Raw genomic sequence first — 16,162 nt, 5'->3', positions numbered from 1 at the left:
TCATACAAAATCAATCTAAAGCGTTAAAAATTATGAATTATGTCATCTGACACATTCGGAAGGTAGAATATCTCGGATACTTGTCCTACCTCTCTAGGAAAAAAGGTTTAAGGGTTTAGGATTTGGACTTGAGAATTTATCTCCCTTCTCTTACCATTGAGACAGTGTGATAGGGTACACTCATCCTAGCAATTCAGGGAAGTCGATACCTGATACCTGCAACCTGCATAAAAACCATTCATGTACATATAATATACATATATGCTAAGCTAAATAGGAAATGGTAGGAAGTGGTACATCGTGTAGATCCCAACTAGTAGGTGACTATGACTCCCTTCCTTAACCACATTAGTAACACCATAAATAAGACCAAACACGCACACCATACACATGCAAGTATGGGGTAAGTATCCATAATAAAACACGTGATAATAAACCATCCAACTAATCATCATCAATATCTGAAAGCAATGTAATAATCATCATGCATACATGAAATGTAGAGTCTAAATAATCTCATCATACATCAATTGAATCCATAACATCATGTCTGATAATCTCAAAACAATGCTACTAACCATCAACATAAAACTAGTCTACTAGAGTTTGACCATGATAACAACAATGTGTCCAGAAAAATGTGAATGAGGGTAGGCACTACACTAACCTCACCTCTTTTTCTTGAACCAAATCCCTTAGGAAGTGATAATTGGTTGTAATGTATTTTTTCTTTGTGTGCATTACTGGATTTTTAGATATATTAATTGCACTTGTGTTATCAAAATACATAACCATTGGTTCCTTGATTTCTTCCTTTATTTCTAACATCAATTGCTTGATCCACATTATGTTAGAATAATTAATAGCTACAACAACACACTTTGTCTCTACTGTGGATTGAGAATTGTAATTCTACTTCTTACTTGTCCAAGGCACTAGCCTCTTTCCAAAAAAGAATGCTCCTTGTGAGCTATCATTTTACACGATGCTAATGGCAGGAATTCTTACGAATCCCTCTTTTGAAAAGCTGATTTTGTGAATTGACTCCAAGGTTTCAGGGGATCTTGCAACCTATTGGAATCCACTCAATTGAATATAAATGTGAATTTTCATGAGGAGGCCTTTGTTGGTTCATTTTCATTTCAAATGGAATAAATATTCTGCACGCTGTTTCAAAAATAACACTAAAAAAGAACTATGTTTTTGTATTTTTATGTTTTTTATGAATGCAATCTAACCGTGCAGTTAGTATTAAAATCCTATTCTAACAATGGGGTTAATAAAGAAAATAATAAGAACTTTAAAGAAAATAACATGAAATTCAAAACAAATAATGTGAAATTGAAATCCTAACGGACATAAGCTACAGAAAACAACATGTCTGCAAGTTAAACTTTTGAAGAGATTGGTTGGTAACCAACGAAAGTAGGAGCAATGCTTCCTCAATTTCACTAATGCAATCGTCAGTGAGAAACTTTAATGATTGTATGATATTTCACTCTTCATCAAATTTCAAGGCCATGGAAAGTGTGCTTATGCGAGATAGAGAGTTATGTAGCACTAGTAAATTTAGGCCTAAATTTTGATGCGAAAAGGTCAAAATTTTGACAAGAGTAGGTCGATAAGGTGACCAAGCTTACTGTTGGTCTTTTTTGGTCAATTTTTTGTCACAGACATTCTACGTCAAAATTTTGACTTCATAAAGGTGGACTTGCTAACGCAAATTTCATCAATTTCTTTAGTCCAACCTGAACTGTTATTTCCTCATTTGTGGTTGCTGCTAGTCAAAATTTTGACGTAAACCTACACCAATTTGGCATCTAAATTGTAATGAAAACCCCTTACTTTTCTATGTTAGTTCCATACAAGTGACATCAAAGGCGACCAATTTGGTGTCAAAATTGTGACCAAAACACCAATTGTTATTTGAGACCAAGATATGTATTTATAAAATCTTTGCTCTCATAAGAGCCTTCTAAACTGCACAAAACTTGATTCTAAAGCGTAATTGCTCAGTGCATGAGAGTCAAGGTATCGTGCACATTTCTACCTCCACACCATTGTTTCATTCATCCCATGATTTATTTCATACAAAACAATGGGAAGGAGGAAGAAATGTGCACGATATCCTGAGTCTCCATCGAGCAATTATGCTTTACAACTCAAATTTTGTGCAGTTTAAAAGGCTCCTTTGAGAGCAAAGCCTTTGCAATAATTGGTACAACATGTCTAAATTTTGGTTCCTGCAGGGAAGAATAAAATTAGGAAAGAATTATTTATCAGGAATGAAAGCCAATAATTTCATCTATTTTTCAAACAGATAAATGTGACAAAAAAACTTATAGTCTCAATCACATCATCATAAGAGCACATATATAACTATAACTATAACTATGTCTAAAACCAACATAATTTACAAATATCCACAATTCAAATATTATCCCTTGATGTTTTCTTTAATGCAAAGTTTTAAGTCAACTATGTTATCACCCTAGATGTAATACCAAACTGTCATTAAGCTAAAGACTGCAACAAGATTTACAATTTACAAATGCAAGGGGAACTACCCAACCAAAGTAGTAAATGACATGAAAACTTAACAATCTATCAATTAACAATCTAGATGAAACATTTCTAGCAATTGAACTATATGTTATAGAAACAAAAAATTGCCTTAAAATTGACACCTCACCAGTTGTTCATTTGCATCCGTAATGGCTTCACAAAAGTTGAAAGCTTTCGATTTGTCAAGAACATGAAAGGCACTCGTAGTTTAGCTGCATCAATAAAACTAAAGTAGTCAACTATCATTTTACTTAGATCCCTATGAAAATGTAGCACTGAAACACAATATACATTGGAGTTAGATATTTGGTTAACAACCAAAATCAATTGAATTGAAATACGAAACTTCACCAAAGAATAAACTAAATATGTATCTTTAAGCATATTTTTTTACTCAAAATGTTACGACTTCTTCCTTCTTGACCTTAAACTCATGACATTTTCTAGTTTGATGGGGGGAACACGATCTCTCCAATTGTTAGTTCTAAATGGCTTCCACCTTAGGCGCATAGAGTCTTTGAACTAGATAGATAAAATACAAAACCATGCTGAAGACCATGGAAATAGAGGATAACATGGAAAATACCAAACAACAAGTTGGATGATGATGAAGACTACAATGAAGGTAGAAGATCCCAGACATCATAAATTAATATGAAACTACCAAATGGAGTATACAAACTTGAAAAGATAAGACACACCTTACAACTAAATCAAACTCTAGAAGCTACCATCAAATGGCATGACATTGAATCATTACCAATAAATGAACACAACATAGAGAAGCTACTAGATATGGTATTTCTATTCATTTTTCAAACGAAAGAGTGCAGTAGGTATGCAAGCACAACTAAGGAAAGTGAAATTTCACACCATTTTCCATGTTCTAATATGATGATAACAGATGCCCAATACCCTCTTTCAATTTTCACTCTTCCCTTAAATCAATATTTAATTCCTGCAATCAATCATAGGAAAATGTTTTTTTTGCTATTGAAATTTGTTGGTCATTAACTCCTACCATGGTATATGCTTTAGAAATTGCACCTGCACATGCAATCCTTATATGTGTCTAATTTCTCACAAACAAAAACCATTTGTTATATTTTTTGATGTTATCTTTATTATGTAAGACTTTTGTTAAGCACAAGTGCTTCCTTGGAAAAACAATTATACAAGGCTTTCTGCATTCAAGAATCAAAACAATAAAAGAACTTGAAAGCATGATTTTATTAGGAACTTAGCCACTTACTCATCAATGAAGTGGCAGAAATATAAAAGAAAGTAGTTTTGGCTTCTCCTGCCATAGCTTATCCAATCATCATTTTCCCAGTACCCTAACAAAAAATTAAATGTACTTTATTGTAAACAAAAATGAATTTCCAACATATAAAGAATAGAGAATAAATCAAATTGACTTACAAGAGGGCCAAATAAGAGGAGCCATTTTCCTGGAGAGTACCAACCTTGAAAGATGTTAGGTCACAATAGAGGCCATATGACCATTTCCATCACACACTTTTTGGCATTGTCTAGCCTAGCTTCAGTATAATTTTGGAAAAATAAATATTAATGTTAATGGGTACATAGAAATAAACATGAATAATATTATCATCAATTCATTCAGCCATATTAAATTTACCAATATCATCCCACCGAACATTGGGATCCTAGTCCATTATCTCATTGCTAACATGCTCTATCAGACGTGGTTCCAAGTTATGCAACTTATCATGAAGCTCACCATTAGGACCAACAAGCATTTCTAAACTAAAAATATAGGATAGAAAAGAAACAACCGTTAGCATGCTTCAGACCAAAACTGCTAGAGATGGTTATTTATTTAGTTAAAATTGAAATCAACTAATCCTATAAAAAAAAATTGGCTATGAGTTATTGTTAAACTACCTTCAGATTTGCAATACTTATCTTGCACAAGATATTTTTATAACCAAACAGTTTGAAGGATCATGACCAGAGAAAAAAGCCTAAGAAACCAAGGTTATCGAAGACAAGAAAAGGTAGTCTACTATGGAATATGCATGTGGATAGAGTATTTCCCAACCTGTCTAAACATTTAAGTTGCAAAAAGATGTTGATTATATACTTTACACTACAAAAAATTAGTATACACAAACAAGGTTGAATAGGCACTATAGTAACATATTTAGAACTAGTCAAACATCCAAATCACCATTAAAGAAAGGAATCATACATGAATAACAATGCTTCCATCTTAAGATGAAACATAGTTGTCTCATCTTTTGGCTTAGAAGAATTGCTATCGCTACCTAACCACAAAATTATTTTAGTATTTAGCTATGTTCTTTATAGCCTATAAAAGCTGACTAAGGTTGCAACGTTTATAATGACTATAGAAAAAAATATAAATTAAAACAAGCAATATTATCATCAATGGTTTTAAATTTAGAATGAAATGGTTACAAGTATGCATTTCTACCACATGTAAATGATGTTGAGATATAGACCTGTGCAATCCAATCTCCCAAGGCATAGACAACACCACTTATCGCCACCTTTGCCAAAACAGGATTTTTCATAAATTGATGTTAGAATAGTTACTAAAATGGTCATAAATTATGTTGTTATAGTAAAATAATACTTTAACATAAGAAAAAAAACTATACAATATTAAAACATGACATCGTGCTTTAAAAACTAAAAACTGTAACGAAGAACTTCATTTTGACTTGCTATTTGGTTGTCACTATTAACTATAAGCTTATCTTTAAAGTTTGAGCTTCACTTGGTTTCAAGAGTAGTTAAATATTCTCTACTTAACAGGGCCAACCACGTGAAGGTGAAAGCTCATTTGGCCCCTCCCCCATTCCCATAACATCACTCTAAATTCCTCATTAACATTTAATAACATTCAATTCATCCATTTTTGAAATATAACATTCAATCATTATAATCACATGATAACATTCATTAACACATAAAATTCATAAACACACAACATTCATGAATAATTATTAACACAAAATTCATTAACACACAACATTAAAGAGTAAGTCATTCATGAATAATTCATTAACACAATATTCATTAGCACCCAACATTAATGAATAATATTCATTAACAATATTCAAGAGTAAGTCATTCATGAATAATCAAATCTTTTTTTCTTTCCTGCCATTTATTTTTTCATAAAATTTCTATGAGGAATATCAATGTCCTCATCATCCCCCTCCTCTACTGGTTCTCACACATGTCTCCTCATCCGTTCAGGAACATCATGAGGCCATTGCACCAAAGGGGGGTCTGCTGCAATAGCAAGTAATTCATGAGTTAAATTCGCACCATTTTATATTAGTGAATCATGAGTTTTTATTTAAGTAAAAGAACTATAAATCAAAAAATTAATTTAGAAGAACAAAACATAGATTTTATTTACCTAAATGTGTGACATGATCTACCTGTTGATCAGTCTGAACATCCTCTGGCACTCATTTAGCACGACATGATTCTATATCCTCAACACAAAAAGGTTACACCAAGTTCAATTAAAGATGTTAAATTTTATTAATAATTACATAATTACTTTTAAATAAAAAATGAGCACCTCCATCGATAGTATGATGCACATTAGGGGCTTCACGATGCTACGTATGATCTGTGTCATGATTAACAGGCTGCATTGCAATGTCATGCACATTATTATCAAATAAGTTTTTGCTCAAGTATTCAATTTCTAATATATTTTTTGGCATATTTACCTGTGCACATGATGTAGGAGACTATTTGGTTGGGGCAATGGAAGCTTGCTGTAGGCATTTAGCCACCACTGCATAGCCTTGCTTGAAGGCAATATTTTTGTGTTCTTTTGTGGCCTCCAGATTAAAATCAGCGCCTTGCATTTTTTTATTAATTAACAAAATAATTTGCATTTTATAAATAATTTTTCTTTGCAATTCATTTATTGCTACTTACAACGCATGCTTTGATTTTTGAATATCCCCCAGAGCCAAGTCTATGCTGCCCGACCTTTTCCAGCCTTGCCTTTGTTTCCTTTGATGTGTCCTACAACCTATGAAAAGTTTGAAATATGTTAGATGATATAGATATAAAGATCAGTACTAATTAGTCGATTATTATATATTGGTATGAAGGTTTTAGCATAAAGTAGCATGTTCCACCAAAAATATGAAAAAAGGGAAGAAATTAAAGCATCATACCTTTAATTGACATGTGCAATCGTGATATTTATCCATGATATATCTAGAATGTCATTAAATATGGTTGCCCACATGTCATCAATATTCTTGGTACTCTTTGTAATTGGTAATTGGTAATGACTAAGAATTGGTTATCATATTAAGATTTTTGGATGTAATTTTAGTGTGGTTATTGATTGGAAGAAGTTTTGTTTTACTCAGCACAACATATCTCTACTTTTCTTGAGCTTTTAATGTAAACTCAGTCTTCAAGCTTCTAATTTTGAACTCCTCTAGAAGGTCTTTGAAAACTTTGTAGACATTGGTCTTGACCAAACAAGTCAGATGATTTTTCCATATAAACCAAACAATCAACTTTGCTGACCGTAGATGTAGAGGTCGTGAAAAATGACTGCCAAAATGTCATCAGTCCTGTTGGTGTTTCTACCAGTTTTAATGGGTAATGATTGATAATTTCTTTTCTTATTGCAAAATTTGTATATAATTTTAGTGTGGTCGTTGATTGAAGCATTGTTTTTGTAAGTATATGTAGTGGAGATGAAACAAAAGCTCTTTTTTTTTTTGGAGATTCATATGCAAACACTGGAAATTACTATCCTGGTATGAAAAATAGCATAGTTTCAGCATGGAAATATCCATATGATATCACTTGGCTTGGGCACCCATCAAGCAGGGTATCATCTGGCAGAATTCTTATTTATTATTTAGGTAATCTTTCTCAAACTCAATTTCTAATGATCTCAAAGGTCCATATCAGAAACTATTGTTCATATCAGGAACTGTTGTTGCATATTTTAGCCCAAAATATTTGGATAGGCAATATAAATAGAAGTCAATTTTCCTTAAAATTTTCCATTGCTATGTATTGGGGTTTCCAAGTGCTTTACACCATCAGCTAATATAGGTATATGTTTGAATTATCTCTAATTATATAATGATTATAGATCATGGTATTGACTTCTAATTTTCTAAGTATAATAATGCTTAAGGGTCTCGTCTACAATTTTGTATATTTATATTTTGCACTGTGAACCTATAAATTCCCCCAAATTTTATAAGATATAAAAATCCTATCAAAAAAATCTTATTGAAATTGCATTTGGAAGGCAAGCCAAAACTTTTCCAAGAAATCATATGAAACAGAAAAATCGTGACCCTTTAGGACTGCACTACAGGATCCTTTGAAAATCCTTTTTCAATCCATCCATAGAACTCCTCATAATTGATTCCCTCTTCAAGATACAATTATATTAAAATTGAACAAGCAATTTTCAATTTTAAAGTCTTGATAACTATGACAAGTTCTCTCTAGTAGTGCTTCTCTTGTATACTCTAAGCCATGGACCAGAACAATCCTATTTCCTTAATCTATTAACATTAAAATGCTTATCTACAAGAGCTTCTAGATTTGATTGTGTATAGTTTTTTAAGCATGGATGTTTCAAATCAAACTCTGTGCTCTATGATTGTGTATCTTTTTTCTTGTGGCCTCTTATGCTTGGTTTCATCTCTCTTATGCTTGATTTCATCCTGATGATGGTTCAAAATGTCGATGCTAAAAAAAGTATACAAAATCAAATCCAGAAGCTCTTACAAATAATTGTCATAGATTGTAAAAATATATTCTCATTGATTAAAATACTTCTTTTCTTTATGATTATATTGCCATGGTTTTAAATATACAACTGAATGCATTTACCAGAGTTTGTGTTTTTTCTTAAATTTATGCAACCCAAATCTTAGGTCTTCCATCTCCAGTGACCTACAGGGTTTTGAAAAGTTCATGCCATCATATACAAGCAAGGAAAGGCATAAAATTTTTAGTAGCATACAATGGAGTATTTGATACTTTTGAAGTTCCAAAGCTGAGTGTCCAAGTTGGGAATTTCAAGGATTCTATTATATCTCAAAAATATGGTTCTCATCATCTAAAGCACTCAATAGCACTTCTCACTTTGAATGGAAATGATTATGCTACTACAAATGTTACCATAGTGGTAAGAATAAATATCACCAAACTTGCTATGTTCTAATGATTTTTTTTGTTTCTAGATTTAATTGTGGAAGTTTTTTGAGTATCAACATTTCAGATCCACTCTGTGATCTATCATCAGGATGAAAGAATTATCTTACATCCTTCTCTCATTCTGATGATGGATCATATCTTACATCCTTCTCTCATTTTGATGATGGATCACACAGTGCGATCCATTGATACTAAAAAACTTACACAATCAAATCCAGAAACAAAAAAGTTTTTTTTGAAATAGATTGAGAAAATCTAATATTATTAATTGTCATGTTGTACTAGAATGATTCAAATGTGATTTAAAAAAATTATGTCACTCAGGGTTATGTTTACAGGGAACAGAGAAGTTTGTGAAGAGTGTTGTAGCAGAGATAAAACTGCAACTCACAAAGCTATATAATCTTGGGCTAAGCAATTTTTTGGTATCAAATAACATATCATTTGACTGCCAACTAGGTTACTTATAGTTTGGAGCAGTATGTTTGAACACAACAATGGACTTAGTTTCCACCCACAACAAATATCTATCACAATCCATTTTAGAGCTTAGGGAGCTTGAAGATGCCAACTTCCTCATCCTTGATTTCTTTGCAGCCTTCTCTCATATTATCTTCAACCCATTTGCATATGGTAAAGACATTGATTATAGTGTAGTTGAGAATTTCAAGATTATCTTTTTCAGGTTTTCCTTCTAAATAGTGTATCTATTTAAGAGCCATAATTATAGGATTACATAAATACATGAGGATAGTGATTGACTTATTTATGTATTGTGTATTGAGTAGTAATCCATGAGATGAGTAGATCATGTTGTTCTAGAGATGGAAACATGAGCAGCTCCATTGTTGGGTGTGTTGATTATGATGAACAAGGAAGAGCTCTTTTTCATTTGTGCAAGTCTCAAGAAGAATTTTTCTTTTTTGATTGGTACCATCCTACTCAAAAGGGATGGCAAGTGATGATAAATCTTCACTACTCTCATTGTAGGTTTGTTCAAGATGGCTCATGTACTTGTCATTACACTAACTAAATATCATTTATCATCTATATTTCTAACACATTACACTATGGTACATGTAGTTGAGCATTACTATATTTTCAAGATATAATATAGCTATATGTGAAGTTATAAGTGCACTATTTATATCTTATGTAGGATTTATGCCCAGATTGAGATATATACAGTTGTATACGAGCATTCTATGTGCAATCAACCACCACATTTTATTAGATGCCCAAATTTTAGAGAGAATTCATAATAGGGTGAAAGAAATTGTGTCAGCATATGAATTACATACCTTTGAGATCAATAGATAGATTAAATTGAGCTAGTTGAAATTGTTGATACTGAAGTTGAACCCTAAATTTTCTCATTAATGTACTAGTAGTTAATACTATTGCATACCTTTTCAAATTTTCTAATGTACTTTCTTTTGGACATTCCCCTTTCTCCTTTGTATCCAAAATGAACTCATTCTAGTCCCTCACTAAAACAAAGTGAGGACGCTCGTACTTCAGGTTTAGGACAAGACTCTTTCTATATGTGTCCCTCACAACCTTAAGATTTCTGGAAGCTTCTTGTAACAATTTATTATGATAAAAAATATTACTACCAAACTCATGCTCTATATCTTTGATGAGCTCATCCTTTAATTTTTTATCTTGGTAGTTCCACCTTTTAAGAAAAAACACAAAATTGTTAGATATAGCTACTATAAGAAAAGAACTGAATGAAAGGAAAAGTGTTGCACCAATTAATGATATGAAAGAAAAGTGGGATAAAATTAGTTTAGTTATGATGTTCCACCTTTTACGTATGGTGGGCCCAAATCTTCATAGCGTGAGGTCATAAAGCCTCCTATAAAATGTATCATTTCTTGCAAAAATTGTCATGCGATAATTAATAGTAAGAACCATTAAAATGAATCATGCAAAGAATACTTTTCATAGTGAATAAAAAATACATAAAATGAGATACATTTCATCTTTTTAGTAATCTATTTTAGGGTTGGAGGATCAACTTGACCAAAATTGACCAAAAAAGAAGTTTGGAAAAAAATTTAAAATGTCTAAAACTAGTCAAACTCTACTAGGGTTTTGTTGTTGATGTTTTGAAACTAAAAAATGTACTATGACTATATTAATCAGTATACCTTGAAAAAAAATATAGTTCATAATACATATAACTTGCCATGACCTTCATTTTTTGTCATTCTTAATTCATGTTGTCACTGATCATACTTGGGATATTATGGAAAACAAATATTGCTAAAATAGAAGGGTGAAGCTAAAAGTGAGCACTCTAAAACTCTAACAGGCAATAGCAATGATGTGGGAAATTATTGAAAACTAAACATTGAATATGAAAGAAGACTCCCATTTTTTTTTCTCTCTAGAAAAAATGGTTAGTATCTTCTACTGAAAACATGAAATTGCAATGTACCGAATTACTAAACTAGAGAATTACTGGTATAGACAAAAGGTAATTGATAATTTAGATGATCCTACCAAACCCCTAATAAAAAGGAATTCTAGAATAATTCAACAACTTGCACAATACGACATACTAAAGAAGGTCATGAGGCATCACTCCACATCAAAAGCCCTTGCATTCACCACTTCCTATCATATTTACATCTTGCAAGAAAATCCTTATTACAATATAAAAATAATTATTTAAAGTAATTGGAATCTTAGGACGTTTCAAAGGCATTGATTCATCATCGTCAATCAAAAATGATGTTTACATAGCTCCTATGCTAGAAACATAGGTAGCTCTAGGAAATAATGGTGAATTATCACCAATACATGCACTATGATCCACATTTGGTGATGTACCAAACAGTGCATCTCTTACCAAAAAAAAATAATACACTATCTGATGCAACCAAGATTAAAGTACATATTATCAACTCATACAAAACCAAATATAGCAAAACAAGTATTTACTAGCTAGACATCCCCTTGTTGCCAACATTGTAGTCGACAATCTCATACGGGCATCCGTCAACCTCGTAGGAGTCCCTTACACTACATGACTTGAACAATACATTGTTAGAAAAGACATTCTGAAATAATAAAAGTAAGAGTTAAGAAGTTTTGAATGTTCAAAATAAAAAATTCCTTCTAACTTTTGAAGTAAAAGATTATTTTACCAGTGGCAGTCAGAGGTCTGCTACTACCAGCCTCACCATGTTGTCCTTGACCAAGTTGTGGATCATTTGCCAAAAAATCTTCTATAACAAGAATTTAGTAGTTAAAGTTTCTTACAACTCTTTAAAAAAATTGCATCAATAAAGTATTTTGCACATATTAAGTATTTTACTTCACAACTTATAAGATTATAAAATATAAATCTTTATTGAACTTTTGTTATAACTAAAGATTCATTACTGCTTACTTCATAACGACGAGCTTGTGCTCTCAAATCTAATAGCCTCTTCATCATCTCCTCAGATTCCATATTTGCCTCATCCAAAATTTTCATTATTTCTAAATTAATTTTTTAAATTTTTTTCTTCAACATTGTTATTACATTGGGAGTTTCACCAATATCCTCATCAGAAGGCATAGCTAGTGGCTCGGTACTTACTACTAGTACTTTACCCTTATCTTGAACATCAAATTGTGAGAGGAATATCAGTAAAACTATCATAAAAACTCAAAAACCATAAATAAAATAACATAATAATATAACATTTTTCAACTATCTAATTTGTACAATTTCAAAAAGGTTTACCCTCACTGAAGAAGGGGTGGGAGTAGCATCCTGGTGACCTCTATCATCTATCGGATCCATATCATCCTGTCACAAAGATTAAACATAAAAAATTCAGCTAACTAAAAGCAATAGACAACAAAAAAAAAACTTATTAAAAAAATGGTAAATAGTACTTACAACCCTCATGATAGTAACTTTTTTTGTATCTATGCAATTTCAATGGTAATCGATTAGCAGTTCTTCCCTTGCACTTATTGATTTTATTGCACAAACAAAAACTTCATTCCCCTCATGCTCCTCAAATATGCAATTGGGTTGCTTACTAGTTGAAGAAGGTCGCATACTATTTATAAAACCTACAATATTACCTATTGCTTTTGGTCTCACATCAATGTACATAGAAAATCTTTTACTTTGATCATTTTCTTTTCGTTGTATATAATTAGTTGATACCCCATACCTATGCATACTTTTTTTATATTGAACAATCTGCATCCAATCATTATAATTGTAACATGGACTAACATACTTGAACAATTTGACAACTTTTTTGAAACATACCTTTATCCCATCCATGGAAAATAGGCCCAAACCATGTAATGAGGATGGAGCAATGCGATATATCCTCTCATTAACATCTCTGTTAATTGGAGGTAGCTCATTGGGTACCCATTCTTTCTCAATGTGTGTGTACCGAAAGGGCACCTTGATGTCACCTTTGGTCTCATCATCATAAGAAAATGACCCCCCATTAGCAAGGAAAAATTGCATGCGTTTATCAAAAAAAATTCTATTCTTTTGACCTCTAGTTGATCTCCCTATTTTAGCCATTTCCTCATTTATCTTAAGTTAGCTAAAAATTACATGATACGTGTACGCTACAAATAACTTAGAAGACAACATGAACAATATGCAACATTGTAAACATGAAAAAATTTACCTTATATGTGGAATGCAAGATTGTCAACAGAAGGGGTGACAAAGTTTGTAGTCATTGATTATCTTCTTCATCATCATCATCATCATCATCATCACCATCGCCATCATCACCATCATCATCGCCATCATCATCGCCATCATCACCATCATCATCACCATCATCACCATCACCATCATCATCATCATCACCATCACTATCATCGTCATCATCATCATCGTCATCACCATCATCTACTTCTTCATCATCTTCAATAACTTCTTCTTCCATAAAATTATACTTTATCAACCTTCCTCTTGGATCATGTCTAACAACAAATGACAAACCCTATTTATGTGGAACCTCTGAGTGAAACACTTTCTCACATTGGCTTGGAAGAACATAGGGCTCATTACTAACTAGCTCAAATGACCTTGCATTGATCATTGTAAATCCATTATCATGTTGAATAACCATTCTATCTGGATCATTTTGATTTAGTCGTAACCTGTACCATTTGAAGACAAATAGAACTAATTTTAAGGTGTTAAATTCACACTCAATTATATCATCCAAGATTCCATAGTATTGATTTTGAGGTTGTTGAGGATGTATGTTGTTTCTAGATGATATATTGGTGACCTCGAAAACTGCACTTATCCCAGAATCATAAATTTTCTTTGTTTCATCCAACCTTTTTATGAAAAAATTGTGGCCATGATAGTACATAACTTTGTGATGCTTGACCTACAATTTTTGAAGTGTGTGTAAATTATTTGCATCATGAGTTGATACAAAACATATGTCGATTTATGATCATTAATAATTTTCTACGTACCTCTCCACCTCTTAAACCCTTTACTAGATCAACTACCATTGGCATAACATTGGAATCACCATTATGATGAGCTTCTATAACCAATGAAGCAACACCTTCCCATGTTAATGAGCAACCATTTTTTTGACATCATTCAATCGATTCCATCATCCAATCAAAATTGTTTGCAATATACAAATGTATTGCATCCCACTCTCAACCACCTGTTTCAAAAAAACACACCAATTAAAAATAACGTATATTGAAGATTTATAAGAATTAATTAATTACAATAACATCCTAGATTTACCTGTCACTTTCCTTGATCTACCTTTGCCCATCAAGTACTCCCCTTTGAATTTGTTAATTGAGTTGAGATCCCAACTAAAATCTACATGGATCTTTGTTGCAAACTTAGTAAGATATTCACTAATGTCCACTATGGTCTGGTATACCATATATCCCTCCACCATAGAACCCTCAGGATGTGCTCTCTTTCAAACCAAGCCTTTCAAAAATTTCAAGTGCCTCTCAACCATCCACATTGACCTAGTTGGTACAGGTCCACACAATTCAATCTCCTCAACTTGATGTATGAGGTAGTGTGCTTGTGCATTGAAAAAACTTGGAGGTGGACACTTTTGCATTCCACACATCAGAAGAGGAATTTTTCTCTTCCAATATTTTATATCTTCTTTATTGATTTCTTTAGATGACAACCACCTCATGTATTTTCCAAGATCATATATAACTTGTTTGACATTGTTGGAAAAGTGGTGTGGGAGAGATAGAGGTAGAACGTACTGCAATATTTGTAAAATGATCTTGTCAATATTTTATAAAAGAATGCAATTGAAACTACATGCAATATATAAATATATAGTGAATACAAAATAACTTGAATTACCTTAATAAATGTATGCCAATCGTGTGTTTTCAACCCTAGCCCAAATTCACTTTTATTTGATATGAGATTATTTATGTTCGTAGCAAATCCTATGGGAAATCCTATTTTTTTATGACTTCTTTTATAGCATTGCTTTGTTGCTCTGAAAATAACCAACTAAGGGCACTTGTATTAATCTAGTCTCCTTGTTATTTGATCGAATGCCATTTTTCATTGCATGGTTGGATTCTTCAATGTCACTACAAGTTTTGACAATTTGATCTTTGTCATGCCTTCCATCCAAGATTTTCCATAATGTCTCTGTTACATTCTTTCCAATATGCATGGGATCAAACAAATGCACAATTGGGAGTTGCTCATAGTATGGCAACCTAGTAAATTGCGTAGGATAATTTTTTAGTCCTTTTGGAAGTTGGTCATTGATGCCTTGATGACCTTCACAAGCATCAATCACATCATTAGTAAACAAAACATAATATTGAAATATAAATTTGAAACAAAAACCATCAAATGGAATGACATTACCTCAATGATTTATTTTATTGTATGCCAACTTCCACAGGCGAGGTTTCATTCTCTATGGCTTTGATGTAGTCTCTTCTAGACCATTGAAAAGATGTTTTTTCAGTAATTCAGTACTTATGATTTCTGTACAAAAAGTGTCTATTCTCATCGAACACTTGCTTTCTTAAAATTTTTGAATAATGAGATTTCATCTTTGGACCACAAACTAGACATGCAAATTTTCCCTTTGTTTGAAGACCTACAAGATCATGTATAATTGGATTAAATGTGTTAACTTTGACATACCAAAAAGAGGTGTCAAGAAGAGAACATACCACAAAAATGTGTTAGCCCAGGGCATTGTCCATACAAGAATTGCATGAAATTGAAATTTTCTTTGTCCTATTGATCTACAAATGTCATACATAGTAACCCCATTCCATAACACCACCAACTCGTCGATAAGGGGTTCAATATATATGTTGATATCTTTAACTTGGTACT

The 16,162-nt window shown here is 32.2% G+C and overlaps 1 pseudogene; it reads left to right on the top strand.

The window, feature by feature from the left end:
• Positions 1-7,151: 7,151 nt before the first annotated feature.
• On the top strand, positions 7,152-9,823 carry LOC149530716 (GDSL esterase/lipase At5g03610-like; annotated as a pseudogene).
• The last annotated feature ends 6,339 nt before the right edge of the window (positions 9,824-16,162 follow it).

This window comes from Cupressus sempervirens, chromosome 11, assembly GCF_028749045.1.
Source record: "Cupressus sempervirens isolate cs-2001-9-10 chromosome 11, ASM2874904v1, whole genome shotgun sequence".
Taxonomy (NCBI): Eukaryota; Viridiplantae; Streptophyta; class Pinopsida; order Cupressales; family Cupressaceae; genus Cupressus; species Cupressus sempervirens.
This window is presented reverse-complemented; position numbering and strand designations above follow the sequence as displayed.